Source organism: Tribolium madens, unplaced genomic scaffold (assembly GCF_015345945.1).
Source record: "Tribolium madens isolate multiple individuals breed KSU strain unplaced genomic scaffold, Tmad_KSU_1.1 Scaffold_91;HRSCAF=231;Tcas5.2_LG7, whole genome shotgun sequence".
Lineage (NCBI taxonomy): Eukaryota > Metazoa > Arthropoda > Insecta > Coleoptera > Tenebrionidae > Tribolium > Tribolium madens.
The window spans coordinates 18614463-18628907 of record NW_025401063.1 but is presented as its reverse complement, the minus strand read 5'-3'; the positions used below and the strand labels follow the sequence as shown (position 1 = coordinate 18628907).

The window sequence follows — 14445 nt, the reverse complement described above, 5'->3', positions numbered from 1 at the left end:
AATCTATAGGTTTTACAAGACTTCCATTTACACCATATCAAAGAGTGTCTTTTTGTCCCTTGACATGCAAAGTTTCATAATAATCGGGTAAACGATAACAAAAATATTTCCAAAAAATCATTTTCCATACCGATTTTTGGAAAGCTGTAATTTTTCTATTTTTTGAGTTAGGTCAGTAAATACTGTGCTCTCTATTCTCATTTGTACAGGGGTATTCGTGGTTAAAATTATGCCACACATTTTTGAAACACGCGATATAATAAAATAAACTGTTAAACAACATGAATATTAGGTATATGCTAAAACATTAGCCACTAATCTTATGCAAATTGCCTGAAATTAAATTAAGTTAATGTACCTAAGAAAAGCCATAAAAGTGTTCTTCGTGCCCAAGTTTGGTGCATGAAATGTTGCAACTTAAAGCTTTATGCGTTATTGCAACGTACCTCACTTGAATCGTAAGCTTCTAATAAAACGGCAATAAATCTTGGTCGTTTCGCCCCGGTAAAAGCGCGGTTTATTTAAAATTTATAGAAAGACTTCGATTTTTAATGTAATCATTGCCGGGAGACCTGTTTTTCTAGATAATTTTTGTTTCAAAAGTAAAGCTTACTTTCTTTTATTTGAAATGAGAAATAAAAAACATAAATGGAAAAAGAGCAGGAACGTTTTGAGATTATTTATTCAGAGATTTCAATAAGCAGTGCAAGATTGTCTGTTTTTTACTTAAAAAAACTGTAGATTTGATTAAGTTGAGTAATAAGTTTTAAACTAAGGGAATGAAAGTAAACAGTTTTGATTCTAGCGTCACAGTTTCTGAGATTTAATGGAATTTTTCTCCTGTTGGAAGAGATTTGTTTGAATTTGTACTTTATGACTCCGATTAAAAATGAGGAAAGTTGCAGAAACAATGAACTTTTCTCTTGGTAAATGTTTTAGTTTTCGATTAATTAAAATCACTTATCAATTGAAATTTTAACAGTGCAATATAAAACATTTACTTAATGACAAATTTATTGTTATTGAATGATACAAAGTGTCTCTAGAAATAGGTAATCGAGTACTAAAAAGATAAAGGAATAAGTACTCTTGCAATTTTAAAGTCACCTTCTTGTTGATTCTTCTTGGTGTCGAATGAATGTTAATGTTTGTTTTTCTAAGAACGCCAAAATTTTAGTATTAACACATCACGTGTTTCGACCACAAGACAGTTATCCTCGGGTGAGAAAAAGACTTCTCTTAAAATACTGGTTGATGAAAGCGATCTTCAATCTTCTTTCTCTCTCGAAACAAAAGTTTGTTTTGAAAAAAACGAGTTTTAAAAGATTATAGTTACCAATTAAAATATACAGGGTGTTTCACATAGTTTTACGAGGCCTGCGCCTGTAAGATGCAATCAATAATACATATTCCGATACGAACTTGATTACAAATTTTGAAAAATTGGATAATCTTGTCTAGTTTGTTCATCATTTAAAAAATTACAACATTTTTAGTTAGCGGTGATTAAGATAGATAAACTAGAATCATATTCATGCCGTCTCTTGATAGAACAAATGATAATTGTTTCTGAAAAACTGCAGTTTATGACTATTAATGAAACAGTGATTAGTTTGACAACTACTGTCATGGGTTTCCAAAAGTTAAATAATTGAATGTGTATTTTTTGTGTCTAGTGTTTTGTGACTTTTATATATTTTGGTGCATACATTAGGCGCAAGCCTCGTAAAGTTGTGTGAAACACCCTTTATATCAATCAGAAACCCATATGTAAAAAATAAAAAAATATAAATAATATTAAAGTTGTTATGACTAGAAAATAATAATCATTTATCAGTTTTATTTTTGATACAAACAAAAATTTGTATTCAGTAGTTTTTCGCTGTAAAAAGTATCCTAACTATTTTGGCTATTGGTTTTTCCCAGTTTCAGCAACAAAATTCTATACTCCACAGTTTTTCAGAAAAAAGAGGTCCCTTGCGTTTTCTCAATACAACTTGCCGTTTTAGAGTAAAATCTAAATAACTTTTTTGAATAAAAATGTCAACTGTGTAATTTCATTTTTTCCTAAAGTGTCGCCACGGTGTTTCACGAATTGTTATAAATTGGATGAATTATTGTTAAGAATAGCTGAGGTTGATGTTGCCTAGACGAAAGTTTGTTGATAGTTTGAAAAAATAAAAAAAACAGCTTGGAACATTTCATGAGTTTTCTCAAGAAAAATGTTTGATTCAGACTCCGACGGTGTAGACAGTGTAAATCAAACAAGCTTGGGACATTAGTGGTTCATCACTAATTCCTGAAAAATCAAGATTTCGATATGAAAATGCCTATAAAATTTTTAAAAGCTGGTATGAAGAAAAGAGTTGTGAAATTAGTGAAAAAATTACTGAAAAATAAACTATTGAAGACGCCGGAGGATTTATGTTGAATTCAGCAAGTTTTTGTTAGCGCTAAATGTTTTGTAGATTTTATCTGATAATTGTTTGAAATTACTTACCGTTCTAAAACGGTAAGTAAATTACTTATCGTTTTGTTTATCATATAAACCAGTAAATACAACATACATCTCGAAACAAACGCGGTAACTAACTAAAAGCGTTCGATCGTGCAAAAATTTATGTTACAGCATAAAAATTAAAAATTAAATTCGTTTTACCATTTAAGACGCCCGTGATTAAAAATTTTGACAACTGATCTTTGAATTCGCTCTGGTTATCAGCTAAACCAACTTTTGTAATTTTATCTATTCTGCAATAGTGGGAAAACCCTATTTAAAAACGCATATCTATCAGGGGGTGTAGCTTGCTTACATAACATGTTTTAATACATGTTCATAGAAAACTTTATTCATAAAATTGAATATTTTAACACATGTTTAAATATTTAACAATAAAAACAGAACACTCTGTATAAATTAATGTTTTTGAAAATAACATGAATTTAACATTTTTTGTAATAGCACAGATGAAAGAAAACATCTTTGTATTCACTCGATTATAGATTATTTGAAATTTACAACAAAGCAAATAACACAAATTTAACATTTCTCTTAACTGTATTTTGCTTTGGGAGGAACTGTTACTTTATAGTACAGTTTCAATTTAACCCGAAAATTTCCAACTAAATAATTTTTCTTTAATACTAGTTTTCTATAAGCTTTTTGCAATTCAATTTGGTTGAAGTTAATCCAGAATCAGAAGCGTAATCTGGCTTAGATGTCTGAACACGTATTTCCACCAAATTTAACAATCACGAAGCAATTGGTTAGGTTGAAGAGGGCGTCTTGTGTACTGGCTTGGTGAATTAAGACGTTAAACTTATACACACAAACTTTTGAGTGGAGCAAATTTTAGATTAATGGAGAGATTGTGTGTTGTTAAAACAACGACATTAACTTTATCTTATTTAATAAAGAAAGAGAAACAAAAAAGTAGCTTTTTAAATAGTTTGACAAAGTTGCTTTAGTTAAGTTTCATTGCAGAGGAAAATTCCAATTGGAACCACAGATTTCCATTTAAAAGACCTGGAGGCAAAGCAAATCAACATTTTTACTGTCTACGAATATTTGTGTTTTTCCTTTTTCAAGCGTAGGACGAACATACTTCAACACGGGCAAAAAAAAAATTACGTTTATTTTTTAATCATTCAATTTTAAAATTTGTTTTCTAATCATTACTTAATATTAAGAAAAATAATTAAAATACAGGGTGCTCCGTTTTTATTGTTTCAAATTTAAACAGGTGATAGAATATTCAATTTTAAGATAAAAGTTTCCTATAAACATGTGTCAAAAAAAATTAAATAAGGAAGCTACATCCCCTGAAAGGGGTACATCTTTTAATAATTTTTTTCCATTATTTCAGCAACCATTGCAGATAAAATTACAAAATTTGGTAGAACTGATAACCTTTATACACCCAAACGAATTCAAAGGTAAATGCCAAAAATTTTTACTCAGGAGCGTCCTAAACTGGAGAGGTTTAGGGTAAAAGTACTATTCTGGGTATTGATTCTTGCCACTTTCAGCCACCAAGTTCTAAATTCCATAGTTAGGTATTCACAAAAAAAATCTCTTGTATTTTTTCGATACAACTTACCGTACTTACGAACCATAAAGAGGATAAAAAGTAAAAATTAAATTTGTTTCACTGTTTAAGACACCCGTGATTAAAAATTTCGACAATTGATCTTTAAATTTGTTCAGGTGTTTAAAAGTATTCAGCTGTACCAACTTTTGTAATTTTATCTATTCTGCAATAGTGGGAAAACTCCATTAAAAACGCATCTCTTTCAGGGTGTAGCTCGCTTACGTAACATTTTTTGATTCATGTTCATAGGAAACTTTTGTTTGTAACAATAAAAACGGAAACTGTTTAAGTTTGTAACAATAAAAACGAAACATAAGCCAGTAAATTTCTTGTGTGACCAGGAATTAACTAATTAAATAGCACTATACTTTATCTAGACTAAATCTCAAAGGCAATTGTAGTTTCCTGAACCAGAGTTATGACATTTTATCCAGTAATAAGATAACAAGAAGGGCGTTATAAATTCTCACACTTTAGTATTGTTGTATTGTTCGAGTTTACCACTACCCTACTAAAACGACCTTCTTTTCAAAGAGCATCGATGATTTATTCTGGAAAGTGGATCGTTAATATAGTTCCCAGTTTCTCTTTTCCTTTCAAATGGATTTAATTTTTTTTCAATACAAGCCGGTTTATTGGACTAAATTCATTTGATATTACCAAAAAAATATCTTTAAACTAAAGCTAATTATAAATTTAAAATTTTGCACAAAACTCTTAATCGAATATTAGTAATGTCAAAGTTTTGTAAAAGAGGACTTTCCAAAAATAAAAAAATAAATAAATATACAGTATGTCTCCGGATTGAGTTTACAAAAGGAAAAAATATTTTATCTTTGATTTTACGCGAAAACTTCAAAGAAATAACATTTTTTGCTTAACCTGAAACGAACAATTCAACAATTCTGAGTCAGTAGAAACAAAAGTTTATTTTTCTCTTCATTTTAGGTTTCATCACGTTAGTGGTTTTATTTTTTTGAGAACGATGTCACTTTGTTAATATTAATTAATTAATTGAATACTTGTTCTTGTTAAAAATGACCTTGTTTTTTTTTACCTTAAAGCTGTTTTGTGAGTTGCCATTTATTAATTATATTTTTCACAAATATTTATGTTATTTAACTTGCGTAAACCCGAAATGACATTGTCAAAAAAATAAAACCACCAATGTGATTAGATTTAAAACGCAGAAAAAAAATTGCAAATTCAAAATCAAGAAAAAAATTAACTTTTCTTTCTACTGACTCGGAATAATGAAGTTTGAATTACCGTTTTGTACGTAGCAGGTGAATCAAAAAATATTTTTCCCTTGCAGCTTTGAGGTAAAATCAAAGATAAAAATTGTTTTCCTTTTGTAAACCCAATCCGGGGACATAAATAACATAGTTATAATTAATTATTTAATTTATTAGTGTTAATTTATTACTTTATTCAAATGGTCAAATTAATGACCAATTTAAAAGTTGATTGCTATTAAAGATTATGTAAATCGACTTTACATCTTACCTAACTAAACTAAACAATAATAATTTAGGTAATATGTAAAATCGCAACTAATTTAATTCCGAATCTTGAATTTTAAAAATGTAGGTAGGTACACAGCCAAACACTTATTTCTCCCATTTAGTAAATAAGTAAAAATACATAATAAAAAGATCTGTTCAAAAATTCTACTGAGAAATAACTTTTAAAAACTGATAGTTTTTTTATCTTCTAACCTTTGTAAATTTATTTGACTCTAAACGTAAACTATTTCTTGGATTTAAGATCTTACAAATTATCTTTGTGATCACGTTTTTGATTATTAAAAGTGAAATGTTACTATTTTGGTTAATGCTAACACATTTAAGAAAAGTTGATAAACCACTAAGGGAATAATCTAATCGTTAAGATTAAGATTAAGATCAAGTTCCTAAGTTATAAAACTAAAAACCTAGAATCAAATAGATTTTTTCACAATAAGCCAAGTTATAGAAGTATGCGGGTTTTGAATAAGGATTATTTTCTCAAAATGAAAAAAAATTTTTTCTCTATTTCGTTGTCACAATAAGCATTTTCTGAAATTGTTTTCAGTTCAATTTTGTAACACTGTTTTTTGGCGATATTTTATGCAATGCTTTGGTGATTACTGGTCATAAACTGTCATTTTTAAGTCGGAAATTGTTGCAGTTTAATGTATTTCACCTAAACAAGTGCAATTTAAGCTATTTTCGAGCAATGTGAGTACCGAACACCTCAAATGCTAAAATTTTAACTGTCAAATATAATAATAAATTTAATTTAAATGCGCTCAATAGAAAAAATAGTATAAAAAACGCGTGTTACAACGTCTTATTGTGATACTCGTGTGTTTGTAACACTCGCTACTGCGTGGCTCGTGTGAAAAACTACTCGTATCACAATGAGAGTGTTTGTAACACTTGTTTTTTAATATACTTTGTTTAATCATTTTTGTTTGATTAATCTTTAGTTTATTAAAGACAAATATTTGCAACACTTGAGCAAGTGGTATGTACACAAAGTTTTATATTTTGCTCCAGAAGTTCACATATCCGATGCTGAACACTTTAGAGCATTTGATTTGAAAAAATATTTGCGTAGATTTTAAACCTATAAGCTCCAATCAATCATCTAAACAACGAACAAATTGGGAAAGTTAATAAAGTCGAATATTAACGATATTGGCCGTGATTTATTTGTATTGAAATTCCCCCATAATGTCAGTTTATTGGGAAGATAATGACGTTAGCGAGTCGGCGGTAACCCACCGAGACTAACGTATTGTAACTGTCCATGAGTAATTAATCAACTACAACAATAAACTTCAATGATTATGTCATTCCATAATTAGTCGTTAAATTAGTTTTAAATCAGTCACGGCCTCCGCAATAAAACGACAACTTCATCGACCACGCCATGAAAGAAAAATCGGACGCACGTTAAAGTCACGTTTCCTCTAATTGGACGCGATAAGAAAATGGCTGAAATTAGTTCCTCGGTAGTGACATGTGTAAGAACCCTCACACACTATCTCCGCCAAATTATTATCAAAGGGAACAATAAGACTGGCGGTAAATTAGGACGTCTCCAACTCACAACTTAAAAGAGCTTTCCACCGGAATCACTCTGGATGGCTTGTTGCATATGCGATTTCAGCTGCTTTTCGTGCAGGACGTGCCGCAATTTACTCTTGCAATGGGTCCATCAAGAAGGCATTGTCGTTTCCGGGAAAATTTTATATTGCAGGTTATTACGATGCTTTTCAATCTTTCGCAGATAGACAACCAATTTTCGAGAGAAATTACATGCTTTGGCTGATGTTGGCACCCTTGCAGCTTGTTGGACGAGTGATTTTCATCTTATTTTAATATTTCAAAATCTAACGTAAATTTTAAATAATGAAAAATAAAAATAAAAAAAATAGAGTTTTATCTTATTTAAACAAAAATGAAAAGTGCTTTTATTCTAATTCACCTAATTTTGTAATAAGAACACACAAAAATAAACAATTTATTAAAGCTTTGAATATAACTTGAATATTAGCGATTTAAACCATCTCGGACGATGCGCAGGTGACTCGGCTAGCCTCGTCCTCGATTATTATACATCGCTTAATTATTCTCGTTATATTAATAGCTATTATTTTTCGACACTGTCAAAATTTACGGTTTTTCTCCCGTGTAAGGAAGTTTTGACAACTGTTTGGCATTTCTCAATACGAAACGTCAGATTATTTTTAAGAGATTTAAATTAAGTTTAAGCCTTGTTGAGTCTAGTTCGAGGAATAAAATGTTGTATTCAACTCGTTTGAGTGTAAATCGAAGGCTTTATTCCACCTCGTGAATGATAAATTGATAAACCACTCGGTGAAATAATGCGTCCGATTTACACTCACACTCGTAGAATATAGTATATTATGTAACTAGTGTTATAAACGTTGGACATGAGTCGCAGCGGAGCGAGTGTTTAATAAAACGAATGTCTAGAGAAGTTTATACACGTGTTACATACTATACTTTTTCTACGATCACCACAAAAAAATACTTAAATAAAAAAAAATATTTGTACTTAATTTTAATTTAATTTGGTATTATAGTTTATCTTTATAAATAGGTATTCCTTATCAGGAGCAGATGATAAGAATTCTTTAATTTGCTGTTTTCGACTATTTAGGTTTAACCATCAGATTTACCCTTCAGCAACGCACACAATTTGGCATATTTGCATATGTCAATATTGTTTTTTAGGTTAAGCGTCATCCGCAACATTGAGTAGTCTGTCGATAAAGAAGACGGTTTCATTCTTTTCGAAGAATCTTGAAAATATGCAAGCAGCCCATTCTCAGATAAAGAATTTATTTAATTTCTTGACGCCAGTCTTGGAAAAGTTTATATGCACGTTCGTACTGACTTTTTGATTTTTCCGGTAGCAAAGTAGCAATTGCCGAGGCAAGAATTAGAGAATTATAGAAAGCTAACTTCAGCCCGTGACTAATATGACAGTTGCTATTAGCAACGTGACTAATACGCATATAAGTCACGGCTTGTTAAGGTGTGTATAAAAGGTCACTTAGCGTCATGGAAACATATACGATAATCTGTGTTTTAGATGTGGGAGTAGAAAAAATTAAAAAAGCTCTTATTTGATGTGTAATAGTAGGCAAAGTAATTATTTATGAAAAGTTATTTGCAAATAAAATAAATGTCCAAGATCATTTCTGTTTAGGAGACCCCTAAAATTATCATGACAACAAAATCGTTTTCCCAAGATTTTCCAAGTTCTTGCATATTTTTCGCAAAATTAATTGAGATATAACTTTCGGCCTCTGTTACCGCATCGGAGGAATTTATTACGAAAAAGCTCGTAAAATATAAGGTTGCGCTTGTAACACAACATTAAAACTTTATTGATGATGAAGAAGTAAAAAGGGTCAATAAATTAGTTGTGATAACGTCCAAATGGAACTCGTTTCGAGCGCACCATCAATACCTCCATCATGTATAAAGTGTGAAAATGATCTTTTTCGTCGCATATTACACTGTCATAAGCAGAGAACATAATAGACGAATATGAAAAACGTGCATAAATATACCGTTATAGAAGCGTTTATGTTTACCCCTTTCGTCGGTCACATTTTCCTCTTTGTTATAATCGAGCTAATAACGGGAATTTTTTTTTAACTGTAGATGTGGTGGTAGATTATTGAGAATTTTTAAAATATTTGCTGAAGCCGAAATAATAATTCGAGACGACTTTATCTTTGAAACTTCAAGGTTGCATTTAAGAGTAAAATTTTAATGTTTTAACATTTAACATGAGTTTAACTTTATATAAATAATATAAATAATATACGTTGAATTTTCACTTTAAAATATTGCATAAATAAACTATAAAAATTAATTAGTGCTCAAATTAGTAGAACTTATGAAAAAACACTTAAAGCTTCTATTATTACTGAAAACAATGCAAAATTGTTTTCCTGATGTGAGACTGTAAACCCTGTGGTAAACTGAGGAGCCGAGAGGAATGCGGTATGTGAGTGCGCTGGTAGTGTATCCAAATGTTTGAATAATTTACAGAATGTCTCTAATAAATACTAAACAAATTTAATTTGAAATTATAACATATTTAAATTGACTGAAATTTTCAAAAGCGTTTTACAACTTTATTAATTCAATTTTGCTGTAAGTTCTGCAATTGAGTGTCTAATTACCAATACAGCTACAATAATTGCTACAATTACGCATAATGCATTCAAACTATCTTCAAACATTTCACTTGTTGTGTCAGAGCTTTACAAATGCGAACTGGATTTACTCAAACTTTTGAACTTGTTTTTAAATTCATTATAGTCTACGAGCAGCAAATTCTATTTTGGTACCAATTTTCCCAGTCATCGAATACATATAGGTTTGTCTAGTAAGTGACAGTAAGTTATATACAGGATGTCCCACGTAAGATTTTTGAGTCTAATTTGTCAACTGATTTTTATCAAATTTAAAATATAGGCAACTTAAAAAGTGGAGATTAAGTATTAACTTAATTAAGATTACTTTATAAAATTAAGCGAAACTACTCAGGTATTGTTAAACACAAAAAAAGACCTCTACACAAAAAATTAACTAAGTCACTCGTCTCAATCAGCAGAAAGACGTCGATTATGTTGTTGAAATTTTGACCTAATTTTTAAAAGAATTTTATCAAAGTTAACTCTAAAACGTCTTCAAGTAACGTTTTGTACAATCTTAAAAATCTGTGGTAAATTAAGTTATTAAAGTTACAGAAACAATTAACGTCAAATATCAACGTCATTGTGGAAATGACAGTTAGGCGTGATTAAAATTCGGTACTATCGTTCTTTTTTATAGCCGCCCATGTTTTTGCATCTTCAGCCACTTTTTACACAATTTTGTTTTTTTTTTCTTGTAAGCGGGACCTCTTTCAAGAACAGATTTTTGCTTATGGCATTTATAATTGGCGATTAACAATTTAATATAAATTTCAAGCCATTTAGCATTTTTAAAAGGCATGTTAAAATTACATTTTAAAGATTAGGGTTGAACAAAAACACGATTAGCCCGCCTGAGGAGGTGAGGATGACCACTTTGAGGTTAAAACGCGTTGTGTTTTAAGTAAAAGTTTGGTGTGATGGGCTAATCGTGTTTTTGTTCATCGTTTCCATACCAAGAAGATCCTAGAAGAAGAAGATTAGGGTTGTTTTAGTAATGCGATATTAAATTCTACCTGCTAAATACTCTACGTTTTACATTTGGTTAAAATCCGTTGGCAAATAATAGAAATATTAGATCTGAAAGTTTTAGGTGGGACACCTTGTATAGAGGTTTTCCAGTAGGGTAAAGTTCAAATTTTTATTTTTTGTTATCTAGGGTTCTACAAATAATATGTACTCTAAAGTTATAATCAGCAGTCATATTTTTTTTAAAAATCGCCTTTATTTTGGTGATAAGTTTATGAACCTATATTACTTTAGTAAATCAAAAAAAAATATAATCCGAAATAAGTTTAACTTATTTAATTACTTTATTTCTCCATCAATCTACCTAAAAAATTTTGCTGACTGTTGAGTAGCGTTTTTAATTAAACAGTTTATTGATATTTGATGACTATAAAAATTAGTATAAAAAATCACTAGCTTTTGAGCTAATAACTAGCTCAGATAAATAAAAAGTATGGAACCAAACGTTTTTTGGTTAAACTATACAGGCTGTGTCAGAACTCGCGCCCCAGAGAAAAATTTCAAATAAAATAAGATACTAAGAAAATGAGAAAAATGTTTAAAAAATTCTATCTGTCTAAAAATTTTGACGTTTATCTTTTGAGATTTAACATTTTTTATTTTTATTTAATGATACTGATGATCTTGTATATGTTTTTTTTTATAATTATTTAGTAAAAGTACAAAAATTTTGCCAATAAAAGCCAAAAATAGAGTTTAGAAATAAATAAAGACTAATAAAAACTCTCATAATTTCAAAAATTTTTACTAGATAGTATTTTTTTAACGTTTATTCTATGTTCCTGGTATCTTACTTTACATGGCATTTTTCTGTGGGGCGCGAATTCTGGCACATCCTGTATACTATAAACATGTAAAGTTCCATTAAAAATACAGTTTTTCAAAAAAAATTTTGCTTTTGAGTTTTGCATAAATTTTTATTTTTTCACTTGACAACCTACTACCAAAACTTTGTTTTTTAAAGCTGGGAGTATAATTTAAAAATTATCTACATTTTGTTTAATTTTTATCAAAAAAAAGTAAGTTATCTATTTTATTATCGTAAAATAGAAATAGAAGTCCTAAGAAGATTATAGGTAGTAGGTATTTCATTATTAGATTGAGTAATTTGTTCGTTTTGTTAAATCTATCTTGGTCTTGGAGAAATGAAATGATTTTCGCGTAATTTGTTAAAACCTTTATCTTTCAGCTAAAACGTGAACAAATCGCGCCTTAACCTGGAACGTCACTCGACATAGTGACAGTGAATACGTAATTTGTCTTCACCAAAGGCAAACAATGCAAGCGCGTACTATTCAAATTTACTTTCAGGGCAACGAGGGCAAAGCTACGCGCTTGACATGCAACCCGATTTAATTTATATCCGAAGATTTTTTAACTCGAATTTACGATTCAAATAAAAAAGAATTTTGCCACTACTTGACTGTAAACGGTATTCTTGTAAGTGAAACAAGACTAAAGCTGAATGTAAAGCAACCGCAATCTCTTTGTCATCGTACTTTAATAAATTGGGCAGAATATTTTCGTTTGAAATTCGATTCCTAAGGAGCTTATTGTGAATGGTGGCCGACCTCTTCAGATCTCGCTTCAGATAGGTCCGAAGACCGGATTCTGATTTCGATTTTCTCTCTTCTCGTCAGCTTTAGAGAATTTGAGTAAAAAATCTTAACGATAATTCAGCAAAGTAATTTTAGAAACAACATAATTTCACAAATTTGCAAAAATAATTCAGCCATTTAATAAACAGAGAAGTTTATTTATTACTGAAAGCTTTAATTATGTACACATAAATAGTTTTGACGCAGACATCCTAATTAACAATAACAATGCATACGTAAATATTTTAATTAAACCCGTAACTAAATTCACTTGATAACTATTATATTAAAGGATTATTGAAATGTTAATTAACTCCCGTCACACTGTTAGGGGTAGTATAAATAAAGCGAATTAGACAACCAAAACGTGTTTACAACTATATATTATTTGTTGTATAGGCTCTAGAGCTTTGGGTGTCTGCCTAAAACTTTCACCGCATATTTTATTATCCTTTTTGCTTACAAAAGGGTCCCGCCAATAAATTTGTTAATTCAATTAAGCAAATCGACTGAATTTTTTATAGTCATAATAAACTTTTTATAACATTTTAAAACATTCTATTGATTATGTAAAAAAATCTAACACTCAAATGAACAATAGTGTAAGTAAGTTGACACATTTTTCTATTTGCAAATCAAAGAAATTGATTTAGAATTAAAAACCAAATAACTGATAGATTAGCATTAAGTGTATAAATGTCTGCAACTTTTTTTTAATTTTCAACTTGCGTACTAACAGCTATAAAATATTTTGAACTATCTATATAAATAAATGATACAATTTAAAGTTTAGTACCTAGAGAAAATATGCATATATCTACTTACCTTACTTCTTAAACTATAGATACGAGAGGTCTCAGAAATTATTGACACTGATGAAAAAACTAGTTTTAGGGCTAATAATACCAAATTAGTAGATTTGTCGGAAAAGTTTTTTCTTTATTTATGGTGACAAAAATAAAATATGTTGCAAGAACAATTTGAATATATTACCAGTGACATATTTCGAATATTTTATCGTATTCAAAAATTAAAAAGCTTTTGTGTAATATCCACCTACATATCTTTTTATAGCTATTAAAACAATAAGAGTTTTATAGACAGTTTAAAAATCGATGTCTTATTTTAAATTCGAGCAACCGTTGGGGAGCGAGAATTTAATAGTCCGAAATTTATAAACTATAAAACTTGTGTTGTCTGCAAATTTTTTGTTAACACTAATCCAAGTTTTTATAAAATTCAGAAATTGTCATAAAAAAAATGTTAAAATTGACAAAATGCCAAGATAATTGTTATTTATTATACAAGACGATAAAGAAATTGTTTATCTACGAGTGAGGTTAAGTTTACGAGTGACGAAGTTACGAGTGGACTTTTTTCACGAGTAGATAAACAATCTTTATCGTCGTGTATAATATTTCGTTTTACTTTGTACTCACTTATCAAAATTTCTTGTGTCTGGCTATGAATATGCTGGTCAAACTCAAGTACATAAAAATTACTTTATTTTACTAGACTTTAAAAAACTACTTTATCTACTGAAATTAGTTGATAAAAGCACTCTTTAGCATTGAGTTCAAATTAAAAGTATTTTATGTACTTATAAAAAACGTTGTGATTGACGACGTATTTTATAGAAGAGCGCATATTAACAGCAATATAAGAGGTAAGGGTAAATTCACAATAGAAACAGTATAAAATATAGGTATTGAAAAAACTTTTTAAGTTAAGTTTTCAACTATGTGATGTTTATTTTATTTTATTAATATTCCTAGGGCTCTCTGTATGCATACATTATAGTAAGATTTGACATTTATTCTATAGCCGTTGATCTTCAATGATAGGATTTTAAATACTCTTAGTAATTTTAACATACAACAATAAAATATAATTCACTCGATCAATATACCGTATATTACCAAAAATAATTGTTGATGTTATATTCGTTTGGAAAAATGCCTGAAAACATAAAATTTAATTTACTTAAAAATACATATGT

At 29.4% G+C, this 14445-nt stretch overlaps 1 protein-coding gene across 1 annotated transcript in view; it reads right to left on the bottom strand.

Annotated features, from left to right (window-relative positions):
• Positions 1-14445, bottom strand: part of LOC123010736 — a 76797-nt gene that overhangs the window by 61792 nt on the left and 560 nt on the right. The gene's annotated exons all lie outside the window — the stretch shown is intronic.